Source organism: Canis aureus, chromosome 14 (genome assembly GCF_053574225.1).
Source record: "Canis aureus isolate CA01 chromosome 14, VMU_Caureus_v.1.0, whole genome shotgun sequence".
NCBI lineage: Eukaryota > Metazoa > Chordata > Mammalia > Carnivora > Canidae > Canis > Canis aureus.
This window is the reverse complement of record NC_135624.1, coordinates 56,739,936-56,752,800: the sequence shown is the minus strand read 5'-3', so window position 1 is coordinate 56,752,800 and position 12,865 is coordinate 56,739,936. Positions and strand designations below refer to the sequence as shown.

General features: G+C 36.2%; 1 protein-coding gene and 1 long non-coding RNA gene across 26 annotated transcripts in view; one reads left to right on the top strand and one right to left on the bottom strand.

The window, feature by feature from the left end:
* The window catches only part of ADGRL3 (adhesion G protein-coupled receptor L3), an 856,301-nt gene that overhangs the window by 287,895 nt on the left and 555,541 nt on the right, over window positions 1-12,865 (bottom strand). The window lies entirely within an intron of this gene.
* Window positions 1-12,865, top strand: part of LOC144283705 (uncharacterized) — a 58,259-nt gene that overhangs the window by 32,415 nt on the left and 12,979 nt on the right. For both annotated transcript variants that reach the window (XR_013352267.1, XR_013352266.1), the window contains exon 2: window positions 10,237-10,425. This is a non-coding gene — a long non-coding RNA (uncharacterized LOC144283705). The remainder of the gene's footprint in view (window positions 1-10,236; window positions 10,426-12,865) is intronic.

The window sequence follows — 12,865 nt, the reverse complement described above, 5'->3', positions numbered from 1 at the left end:
AAATAATCATGATTACAAAATTACTTTCCTCAGACGATGAGCAAAGCTTAACATTCTACTTAACAGGAGGGTAGGTTATTAGCCCTCTCCTGACTTTTTTTCCCTTTTAAATCGATGCCTTAAAAAACAGTTAGGGCTTAACAATACAGATCTCTTTGAATCACTGTGATTTCCAAAAGCTGGAAAAAAAAAAATCGAAGTATACTTCAACCCTCTTCCAGCCAAAATACACGCACATCACCTTTCCTATTTTTATCACCAGTGTACTGAGCTCATGTTTGCATATTGTAGAGAAAGAAGAAACTCTTTCATTATCCAAGCACTTAATATTCAGGTCTATGAAATTGAGGGTGTGAGTGTTTAGGGTGGGGAGCTGTGACAAGCTAGATTGGAAAAGTCAGATTTTGAGTAACATAAGCAAACCAAATCAGCAGAACCATGATATTAGCATGAACTCGGGGATCAATAATTCCAGTTGGTTAATTAATGAAGGACATACAAAAGGCTGTTTGATCCTAAGCTAGTTTCATTGCCAGAACAATTCTAATTTAATTCTGAGTATCTGAATTAAAGTCATCTCAGATATGTTGCTTACAGCTTGTGTTGGGTAGACATACGGTTCCCCAAAGATGTCCACTTCCTAATCCTCAGAATCTATGGCTATGCTATCTTATATGGCAGATAGGGTTTTGCAGATATGATTAAGGTTGAGATGAGACATTATCCTAGCTAACTATGTGAGTTCTTAAAAGTAGAAAAGGAAGGCAGAGGATTAAGAGTGATACAATGCAAGAAAGCCAAGTCAAGCCATGGGTGGTTTAGAAGATAGAGGATGTGGACCAGAACAAAGGGATGCTTTGGTCCAACAAATGTTGCTTCTAGAACTTTTAAACAGACAAGGATCCTTCCCAGAGTCTACAGAAAGAACTGGCAAGAGCTGTGTTAAGCTTTTGTTCTAGACTGATAAATCTGCATTATGTTTAAGCTTCAAAGTTTGTGGCAATTTGCCCAAATGTACAACTTAAGAACTAGTATTTAATTCTAGAATAATCCTATTATTGAATGTACTAATTATTTGAATAGATATTACATATACGTGATTCAAATTCAACTGGGACAAAATGAAAGCATTTAAGCTACCTGGTGACTTTCCACAGGCAAAAATCTCTTTCCAGGACTTTGTATATCTTTCTGGAGGTGTTCTATATTTTTATAACACACACGCACACACACACACACACATGATTGCATATATACTTATTTATTTGAATTGCTGCCCTATTAAAGCACACTCATATTTTGCATTTTGAAAAGCCTTCTTTAAAAGGTATTTTAGAGATTGAATTGTTTACCACAATTTTCTAATGAATCTAGATTCCTACACTGCATTATTAAGAATGCACCAATGGCACAGAGGACACGACATTCTTTTAATCAGAAATGGAACATTTCATAAGGCAATATAGTAACTTGATGACTGTGACTAAGTGATAAGCATAAAACACAACTATATATAATGAGATGATGGTTAATCAGACAAAACAAAAAATCAAAGTGATAGAATGGCTTCTTTATTTTTTTTATTTTTTTTTTTTTAATTTTTTTTTAAGATTTTTTATTTATTTATTCATGATAGTCACAGAGAGAGAGAGAGAGAGAGAGAGAGGCAGAGACACAGGCAGAGGGAGAAGCAGGCTCCATGCAGGGAGCCTGATGCGGGATTCGATCCCGGGTCTCCAGGATCGCGCCCCGGGCCAAAGGCAGGTGCTAAACCACTGCGCCACCCAGGGATCCCAGAATGGCTTCTTTAGAAATTATCTAGCCCAACTGCTGTAATTTACAGAGGAAGAAAGAGGCCCAGATAAGATAGAGGACAGACCTAAGGTCACCCTCTGTTTAAGGGCAGAGGCAGACATAGATAATAGTCATACGAGTCTTAGTCATGGGCTCTTGCTCTTTCCTCTATCCTACACTGTCTCTTTTTCCTTTTTTTTTTTAATTAAGATTTTTTTTTTTTTTACAGCAGTTTAAAATTCACAGCAAAATTAAGAAGAAGGCACAGTAATTTCGCATATATCCCAGGTCCCTGTACACAGAGCCATCATCAGCAACCCCCTTAAGATGGATACATTTGGGGATGCCTGAGTGGCTCAGTGGTTGAGCGTCTGCCTTCAGCCCAGAGTGTGATCTCAGAGTTCTGGGATCAAGTCCCACATCGGGCTCCCTGCAGGGAGCCTGCTTCTCCTTCTGCCTATTTCTCTGCCTCTCTCTGTGTCTCTCATGAATAAATAATAAAATCTTAAAAAAAAGAGATGGATACATTTGTTATACTGATGAACCTACATCGACAGGTCATAATCACGCAATGTCCATAGCTTACATTAGAGTTCATTTTGAGGGTGTACATCCAGTGGGTTTGAACAAATGAATAATAACATATGTCCATCAATATGGTATCATATGGAGTGTTTTCACTGTGCTAAAAATGCTCTGTTTCACCCATTCATCCCTCCTCCTCCTCTTTTATTCATCTTTTTAGTTTTACAGTAAAAAGTATAGAAAGTGTAGAGCCTTGCTGGGCTAACAAAATCAGGCTAGGAATGCTGCAAAATAGGAAGATAAAGTATTGTCTAAAATAAGATTTAGAGTCAATCCACTATTTTGAAATTATCTAGGTCATACATTTACTATGAGAACCTGATAAATATCTGTGTGACTCAGAATAGATATTCAATAAGTACTTATTATTTTTGGTCTATAAGGAAGACTAAAGTAACCTTGATAACTGGGAAGTAAAATCTTGTTCGGTGACTCAGGAAAGGCTGGCAGAGGAATGAGCCCAAGGAGGATGTGGGGAATGAGTAAGACTAAAGTGATTTGGTATGTTTACTCTCCTAATTCTCTTGTAATATTTGGAAATATGATTCACCATATTACAAAGTGCTTTTGAAGAGAGAGAAAAAAAATAGATGTCTTTTCTTTGGTATTTTACTTACGGTAAGAATTACATTAAAGGCCATATGAAGGGGATCCCTGGGTGGCTCAGTGGTTTAGCACCTGCCTTCGGCCCAGGGCGTAATCCTGGAGTCCTGGGATCGAGTCCCACATCAGACTCCCTGCATGGAGCTTGCTTCTCCCTCTGCCTATGTCTCTGCCTCTCTCTCTCTTTGTCTGTCATGAATGAATAAATAAAATATTTTTTAAAAAATTGACAGCATTTAAACGAAAAAAAAAATAAAGGCCATATGAATTTCTTAAATCTATATTTTTACTTATAATTCAATTCACCTACCAAAACAATATCAAAAGAAGATACCAATTAGTTAATCTTTTCTAATATGCAGCCTAGGTATCAAATTCCAGGGAAACAGAAAGAGTAAAATAGGGTTTAGACACATTTTCTCTGTTATGAAATGTATATGATGGTTAAAAGTGTGCGTTCTCCAGAAATTGTGTACTACATGGAAAAATGTAAATGGCAAGTATGTGTGTACACTTATATTTTATTCATACATATATGCACAAACACCTTGGCTACTATCAAATTATTCTAGGGTTATTTTAAAGATTTTATTTATTTATTCATGAGACACAGAGAGAGAGAGAGAGAGAGAGAGAGAGAGAGGCAGAGACACAGGCAGAGGGAGAAGCAGGCTCTCTGTGGGGAGCCTGATGCGGGACTCAATCCCAGAATCCCAGGATCACCCCTGACCCAAAGGCAGATGTGTAACCACTGGAGCCACCCAGGTGTCCCTATTCTATGGTTTCTTAAACTTGCTTTAACATTTGCTATAAATTTATAAGTAATGGGACTGAAACATCCTTTCACTTTTCTAATTTGCTTAAGTGGAAGAGTAATCATAATGTACACATTTACTGAAGACTTTATAGAGGACAATTCATATATAAAACTCTATGAGGGGGATGGCACCTAGGTGGCTCAGTTGGTCAAGTGACCGACCAGCTTTCGATTTAGGCTCCGGTCATGATACCAGGGTCCTCAGATCCAGCCCTGAGTTGGGATCTGCACTCAGTGTGGAGTCTGCTTGAGATTTTCTCTCTGTTTCTCTCCCTCTTCTCTTCTCCCTGCTTATGTTCTCTTTGTTTCTTTCTAAAAATAAATAGATTAAAAACTCTTAAAAAAAAAAAAAGAAAAAGATTCTATGAAGATTGAAGGCATCTGAAGTACAAATTGTACTACATCTTCTCATTCATCCTAGGACTCACTCAAATGCCTTAGACATTGTAAGAACCCAGTGCATTTCTGGTCACATTCATGACATGAAAGGAAATAAGACGACTATTAAAGTTGCTATACTTTAAATCAAAAGCAAGGCGAACAGTAATGCTCTAGGGAAATTTCTTTCAAAACTGGAGAAAAATTCACAGTGCAACTAATTTTGCTTAATTGAGAAATGTTACAAATTTGATAACTACGTTAACTCTCTCAGCCTGTTCATTTCTAACAGAAAACGTTCATGGGGTTTTTGAAAAGGTCTTAACCAAAGGAGGCACAATTCCCCAAATATAGTTCAGTTCATCTATGTACAGTAGGTATTTTAAGAAATACTCTATTATCAAGCATTTAAAAAAAGAGTTAATATCTATTCTACCAAACATCTACTAAAGTACTTTTATTGATTTTTCCCCAATAAAATAGTTTTTTTGTATATGACAATGATGTCATTATGATAAACTGAAAAACCTGGATAAACTGACACCACATTTCAATTATTTATCTGTATTTAACAGAATTGAAAATAGTTGATGCTAGTAAAGGAAAGATTTGCTTTCTGGGTTCAGGAGAAAGGATTATGGTGCCTGAAAAGTGATATTAAAATTACTTCAAAGGAAAACTAGCAGGTGAAAATTTGCTTCTAGAACCATAGAAGCAAACAGCAAGAGGAAAAATATAGACCAGGGTATTTACAACAAAGAGTTTTGTTCCCTAGAGTACAGAGCCAGGAAACTGGCCTGCTGTGTTTATGTTTTTAAAGTTCAGCTTCAAAGATTATCCCAGCATGCCAAGAAAAACATAAAATGTTAAATTTTCCTGTCCTCCCTGCTGATAGATCAGAAAACATCAGTAACACTAACTCAAAAAGAGGAATGCTAAATCATGTTAAGGGTACCTGAGACAAAGTTCATGGATGGTTAGCAACAAAATGGTAACACCTCCTCTACAGCTCCTACTCCCAAGAGAGTCCAAATTATGAAAAGTAGGAGCAGCCTGGATTTGGCTGAATACAGGTTATAAATGGAGAAGTATGATGATACAGATCTCAGAGTAAAAGCTACTCATCATGTGTTACTCTCAAATGATGCCCATCAGGCACTTTTCTTCTTAGCTCTGAAGTCAGTAAAACTTAGAGAAGGCAAATTTACAAATAATTAGAATGAGACCTTTGGATACCGGTCAGTAAATTAAATGTACCTCAAGTTACTTCGGAGAAGAGTAGAAAAATTCAAATATATTCATTATAGATTCAGTGCTCAAATTTCTTACATGCATAATGATACAATGAGGCAAGATAATGAAGAATCAGAGGAGCTTTTTTACAAGAATATATATAAGGTTTGTGAAATTAACTGTTTTTTAAAGAAAAGAGACAGGGAGACACTTGTTTTCCCCACAATTAGGTCAAAATCTCTTCTTGCTTTTTATCAATCCATGAGATTTGGGAGAAAAATCTCTCAAGATAGTTCAGCAGGACCCTAGCACGGTCAGTTAGTTGATTGGGACCAATATGCCCCCAAAATACTTGAATTCAGAAAACTGCACACAAAAGTATTGAACGGAAAGGCTTACAAACATGGGATAACAGTGACCCAAGCATAATAAGACCAGAATGGCACATAGAGAAATAAAAGGATACGGATATTCTCTTAGGAGGACGACAGTAAAATTTACCACCTAATTCTTTTCCATAAACTCTAAAATATATCATTGTATAGAATTAAACTGCCTGTAGTGAAATTTTGACAACTCCCCTCTGTGTGCTAAAATGCTGTCAGGCTGAAAAATCTGAACTCTTTGTGAAAATTGTTCATTTTAGACAGATTTATCCTACTTTTATGTTTGCAGTCTTAATCACAGGAATGTGAAAAAGTTAGCTTTATACTCAAAGAGTTGGAAGCACTATTAGCATAATTTAGAGGTACTAGGGACACCTTCATGGCTCAGTGGTTGAGCACCCCCTTAGGCCCAGGGTGTGATCCTGGAGTTCTGGGATCGAGTCCCTGCATGGAGCCTGCTTTTCTCTCTGCCTGTGTCTCTGCCTCTCTCTTTCTGTGTCTCTCATAGATAATAAATAAAATCTTTAAAAAAAATTAGAGGTACTAAGCATTTATATTACAGTTATCTATAAAAACCAAAAATTGTCAGAGAAGTGAAAATATTTATTTTATGTATTGAATTTGATTGATTTTAAGATATTATTTATCTATATGTGTATCTATACACACACATACACACGCAGCCTGTTTCTGTTTCATTCCTTTGCTCACTGTTACTAAGTGGTTAAGAACGTTGGTCTTTGTCGGACCTTACAAGGCTGAGATGACATAGGTTTCAGTAACCCTAATCAAAGTCATATAGTACGGGCATTGGTGGTAAAGCAGTGTCATGTCATGGTTAAGAATACAGGTTTTGGAGACACAAGACCTGTGTGTCCTCATTGCAGTTACATCACTTACAGACTCAGTAGCCTTAGTCATATTAATCTTTTAGCATCAGTTTCTTCCACTGTAAAATACAAGCAATAGCAATCCTACTTCAAAGGATTGTAGTAAGGGTTTTTTTTTTTTTTTTTAAAGCCATATATATGAATCAGACTGCCTGCCACATATGCACCTAAATGTCAAACTGTATTCTCCTTGTTTATATCATAACTATCTCATACTTTCTTCCTCTGAGACAAACAGGACAATACCAGCACAGCCAATCAAATCTCTTTGTACATAGGGCTTTTTAGGTTGGTGATTAGGAGATGGTATTTGGAGAGGATATTCCTAGCTGAGGATCAAAGCAGTGTCTTTTTTTTTTTTTTTAAGATTTATTTATTTATTCACGAGAGAGAGAGAGAGAGAGAGAGAGAGGGAGAGAGGAGCAGAGGGAGAAGCCGCCTCCCACAGGGAGCCCGATGTGGGACTCGATTCCCAGACCCAGGAGCAGACGCTCAACCACTGAGCCACCCAGGCATCCCAAAACCACGGTCTTTAACTGAGGAACACTGAGCAGACTGGTTAGCCTCCTGGAAATCCATTTCTCCATCTGTAACACAGGAATCGTGACAAGATAGGTCACCAAGCAGGGTAAAGTCAACTGTGGTCCATAGGCCAAATTTTCCCCATGCCAGATTTTGTATGATCTGTGTTCTAAAATTGTTTTCCAAGTTTTAAAAAGTTAGAAGAAGAAGAGTAAGTAGATGGAGGAGAAAAGGAAGACATAGAGGAGAAGGAGGAGGAAGATTAATCAGTAGTGGCAGCAGCACTAGAGATTGGGCATAATCAGCAAAATCTATCATATTTACTATCCAAGCCTTAACAGAAAAAGTTTGCTAATCCCTGCCTTTGAATTACTGTGAATACTAAAGGAGCCAATGTATGAAATATACTAAGCAGATGATTTGGCATAATTGTAGTTACTGTCTTGCTACTAACATTCTAAACCTTCACCAGGACAGTAAGAAAGTAAATCTCCTTAAGTCACCTTTAACTGCTCATGTGGAAATACCTGATTTTTCTAAACTCATCAGAAAGAACCTTTCTTTCTTTCTTTCTTTCTTTCTTTCTTTCTTTCTTTCTTTCTTTCTTTCTTCTTTTCTTTCTTTCTCCTTCTTCTTCTTCTTCTTCTTCTTCTTCTTCTTCTTCTTCTTCTTCTTCTTCTTCTTCTTTCTTCCTCTTCCTCTTCTTCCTCTTCTTCTTTTTTAGATGTTATTTATTCATGAGAGACGGAGGGGCAGAGACATGGGGGCAGAGGGAGAAGCAGGCTCCCTGCGGGGAGCCTGATGCAGGACTTGTTTCCAGGACCCTGGGATCATGCCCTGAGCTGGAGGCTCAACCACTGAGCAATCCAGACTTTCCAGAAAGAACCTTTCAACAGGGTCCCTTCTCTGGATAAAGAAATATGCCAAATAAAGCAGAGGAGATGTACAATGTTACCTTTGCCAGGAATTCTTTGGCAAAAATAGTTTATACCATTTTGTTTCATGTGGCTGCATTTAATGAGAGTGAGTCCTCCATCAAAGATCTCCATAAACACACACACATACATATCAAGTATTGCAGGTGATGTTTTGTGTGTACCTATTGTTCCCTCAGTGTTATCATAAGGGGAAGTCAGGTACTACAGGATTCAGAAATGACAGAAATTCCCAATGTGATTTGGTATGATTTTAGCTCTGGGAAATTTTTAAGCCTAGTGATTGCTGACTGTCCCTGTTGCTCTTTTATTACTAATCAGCACAACACAAGATGAGAGAGTGGGGGTTAGCTACTTCAGAAAATGCATGCTCCAGATTTTATCCATAAGGTACAAAGGTGGAAATGAAACAGAATATGAATAATAAAGATTGAGATACATATTCTATGCATAGTTTGATCATCTTAATTAACCCTTGCACTTGCCAAATGTAGTAGAAGACTATGCCTTTTCCTATATTAATCTACAGGGGTGATCCAGTGACTTCTCTGAAATCACAAAGAAGTCCACAAGAGGTAGGCATCAAAATAAAATAGCTAACAAGAATGACAGCACATTCATTATTCAACTAATAATGATACAGCTCCTGACATGCAAGCTGAACATGAAAAAGAAGATTAATTCATCTGTTAAGAATTGAGAATTCATGTACACAGTAGTCAAATTTAATCTAAAAAGGAACATGTATTTACGGGTTTTCTTTTTTTTTACCAGCATGAACATTTGGTTAAACATGGAAACTTATTCTTGGTTTATCAATTGGTTTATGGAAAGATAAACTGTTTTAAGGTAATATGAAAATGAAGGCAATGATAATGTTGATGGTATCTGTTGAATATTTAACTCTGCTAAATTCTATTATGTATTTTATAATCTCATTTATCCTCACAATAAATTTGAGATAGTTGCTATTGTTATTCCTGTTTAAACAATGAGGAAATGAAGCCTCAGTTTAAATTATGTTTGTTTTCCCCATATATTCTGCCTCAAATCTGTGGCAATCTCATGGAAAGTAGGATCCCTCAATTTAATACTAAGGACTTTGATTTAGAAATACCCTTTTGAAGGCTACTTAATTTCCATATTCATCTAAAATAATTTTTTTGAAATATTAGTCATCATGTGTCATAAAGTCTAAATATCCTTCTTAGATACCAGAGGTTTAACCCAAACTCTGATTTTCTCACGTTATAAATTTACATCGCTCAACTTCTCTGTGGATGCAAAGCTATCAGAGAACTGAAAGAAGAAATGCATCCCCAAATTTCATTTGAATTGGGTATGTTAAAAAAAAAAAAAAAGGGCAAAGGCTTCTGAGAAATCTCTTTAATTCTTTGGAGAAGCAAAGGGGTATTGTGTTTGAGAAGCAAAGGCAAAGCCAGCTTAAGAGAAGAAAAAACAGAAGTCAAAGCTGCAAATAATGAACTTTAAAAATTCTGAAGAAAAAAAGAAAACAACCCTGCCACAAAATCATATTCTTTAATTATAAACCTCGAAATGTAGAAAGGGCAAAAACTGCTCTTTTTTTTTTCTGTTTTGCTTTAGAAATCTGTTACTATTTGTTAGAATGAGACCCATTAATTTTAAACTATTCTAAGGAGAAATTTAAAATCATATGTGGCAAATAATGAACATGATAAAACTAAACCACAATGAAACTAAACTAACACGGCTAACTTAACAACAATACTAAATACAACTACAAATACAAAAGAAAAAGAGACATTTGGATTTAGTAGGGAAAAAACTGAGGTGAAAGAGAAATTAGTAAAAGTAAAAAAAAAGTAAACTTTTTTTTGTCACAACTGATTATTTTTTTAATTTTTTATGTTTTTTTTTTGGTCACAAGTGATTTTATTAGAATAGGTATCTCTTTTATGAATTCATCAACAGATATTTATTAAATGCATATAATTTGCTAAGCCAATGATTATTTAGCTTCATCTTCCTCAGAATCACCTTCGGGAACACTTTCAAATTTCGTAAGAACTCTGACCTCAGTTTCTGTTTTGATCTCTTTATCTTCAATCCAGGGAGAAAAGCCTGTCCATCCCTACACCAAGAATTATTCTGGTAATGAGGTGCAGACGCTGATGAGAGGAGGAAATCCAAATACATTGGGGTAGAAAAGACTGTGAAGAAAGTACGATGAGGGATGAGGATTCAGAATGATTATGGCATAAGAATCTGCCTTAAAAGATCCCTTCTAATGGGAGAAACAGGCAAGTATCCAGAGAGTACATTTACAATGTGTTAAGTGCCATAAGAGGTACAACAGCAACAAAAATAGGAAACAAGCATCTCTGTTTTGGGAGAAATCATCACAGAAGAGACAAGGCTCCAGATGGCTGTGAGGTAATGTGACCATATGATCCTCCTGACACCTCATTCAGACTTCCTGCTTGGTAGCTCCCCCTTTTCTTCTCAAGTGTCCCAACTTGGATGATAAATGGTACAATCATCATTGCAATCTTTTTTTTTTTTTTTTGAGAGAGAAAGCATGCAGGCATACTTCCTGAGGATGGGGGTGTGGGCAGTGGGGGGAGGGGGGTTGTGGAGAGAGAGAGAAAGAGAATCTGAAACAGGCTCCACACTCAGCACAGAGCCCAATACAGAGCTGGAGTCCAGGACCCTGAGATCAGGAACTGAACCAAAATCCAGGGCCAGATGTTTAACCAACTGACCCACCCAAGGGCCCTTCAAAGGCCAGAGGAGTTTGCCTCCAGAGTGATGAGAGGCAGCATCAATGTAGCAGCCTGTGGGGTGTTCATTTGAGTTGAAACAGCACAGAGACCACAGCAGTTCACTGTGCAACAGTTTGGGGTGCAAACTGCTAGGAGTAAGCACTGGGATATGAGATTTGAGATGCAAGCAGGATCTGATTATGTTTGTATTTTCCAACATGGTTGCAGAATAATTGTTTCGGGAGGTGAAATGGAAAAAAAAATCATTTTTTCAAAACATAGTAGTTTCTTTGGGTTTCTCTCTGAATCTGACATACTTCCAAGAAACAATGGAAGTTCCTATGACTGGTTGAATGTATTCCTTTGAAGAGGGTAGTTGATAAACTGGACAAGTGACTCATTTTATGTATTTTATTTTCAAAATTTGCATAATATATGTACCCTCTAACCATAGTTAAAAATAAAGGAGTTCAAATTATTTCCTCAAGGTCACATATGAACTAAAGGGATTAAACTCAAGAATTATGATCAGAAGTCATTCTCTAGTTATCCTTGATCTGTTCTTTTTTTTAAATCTACGGTGAGCTCAAACTGATTTTATTTTCATTTTTTAAGAAAATCATTAACATTGTTTCTATTTGATACACAGAAAAACCCAATGAATAACTCTTCAATTTCTCTTCACTGTCCTGACATAAAGCTATTCGTGTAAAATGCATTTATTGCATGGGAATTTTTTGAGCTGCTTAGACATGAAAAGAGTTTAAGAGATAAGAAGTTATTTATGTGGAAGTAATTGTGAAAGCAACAGCAATAAGTGACTTTCTTAGAATAATTTGCAGTTAAGATCTATGCTCAAAATGGTCATTAGTTCACAAGCAAACATGACAGAAAATTGAAGGAGCCATCACCTAACGTTTACCTCATTTGGGCTCTGCGACTTACAAATGAGCAAGTGCCTCTTACAACTCTGCTACCCTATTCTTTAAGTCAATCAATCATCGTGAAGTATATTTGAGCTCCTCTTCACTAAGAATATCTTCACAGGCAAAGTGAACAATCACTTCTCTTTCCTTTCCAGGAACCTCAATAACAGGAAGCTTTTATTTGCTGCAAATTGGGAGAAATAGACAACCAGAAATGAATCATGGCTATTCAGATTAGTATTATCTCTTAAACTGAATTCGTGGGAAAACATCACAGTCATTACTTAAGAAGAGACAGGTGTTCTCTTTTTAGAATAATTGGTTTAAAAACCAACAAATTTGGTCTTTTCAGAATGTATTACAAGCAGAAATTCCCTTCCTGTTTTGAATACATTAGTAAAGGACATCTCAAAGGTATAAACTCCTACAGTAGAAAAAGTACTAAGGACATAATGATGCAATAATTCATCCAGTTACGTCTTTACCTTGGGAGGACAAAATTACCCCCTGATTAATCTTCAGGTAACAGTGGTCATTTTTCCAAAATGATATTTTGTGTTATTATTGTCAACTAAACTAGGTCACATGTTACAAACTAGTTTGACTACAAAAATTAATATGATCTGGTTGGTTCTCTTAAGGCAATATAACCTTATCAATTATGACTGCACCTGTAAGTAAGTTATGGCATCATGAAGATGATACCTAGCACTTTTTTTTTTTTTTTTTTGTAAAAGAGATTTCCTAGGAGTCAGTATGCAGATCATTATAAATACTAGGAATTTATTCTACATTCTCAAACCTTTTAATGTAGTCAAATTTATTTTTAGATTTAAACTTAATGTTTTTCTATTTAGACATTAAATAAATAGAAGGCTTTCTCATTTATAGTATAAAATTGGGTGAAACTGTGACTGCACATGTTTATGATGTAGACTATGTGTTAATGTTAAGGTCAAATTTCTCATGACAGATCCATAGGGTTTATCATAAAACAACAGGGAGTCAAGAAAATAAACTGTAGGATTTAAACTATTGTTTTGAGTTTGGGA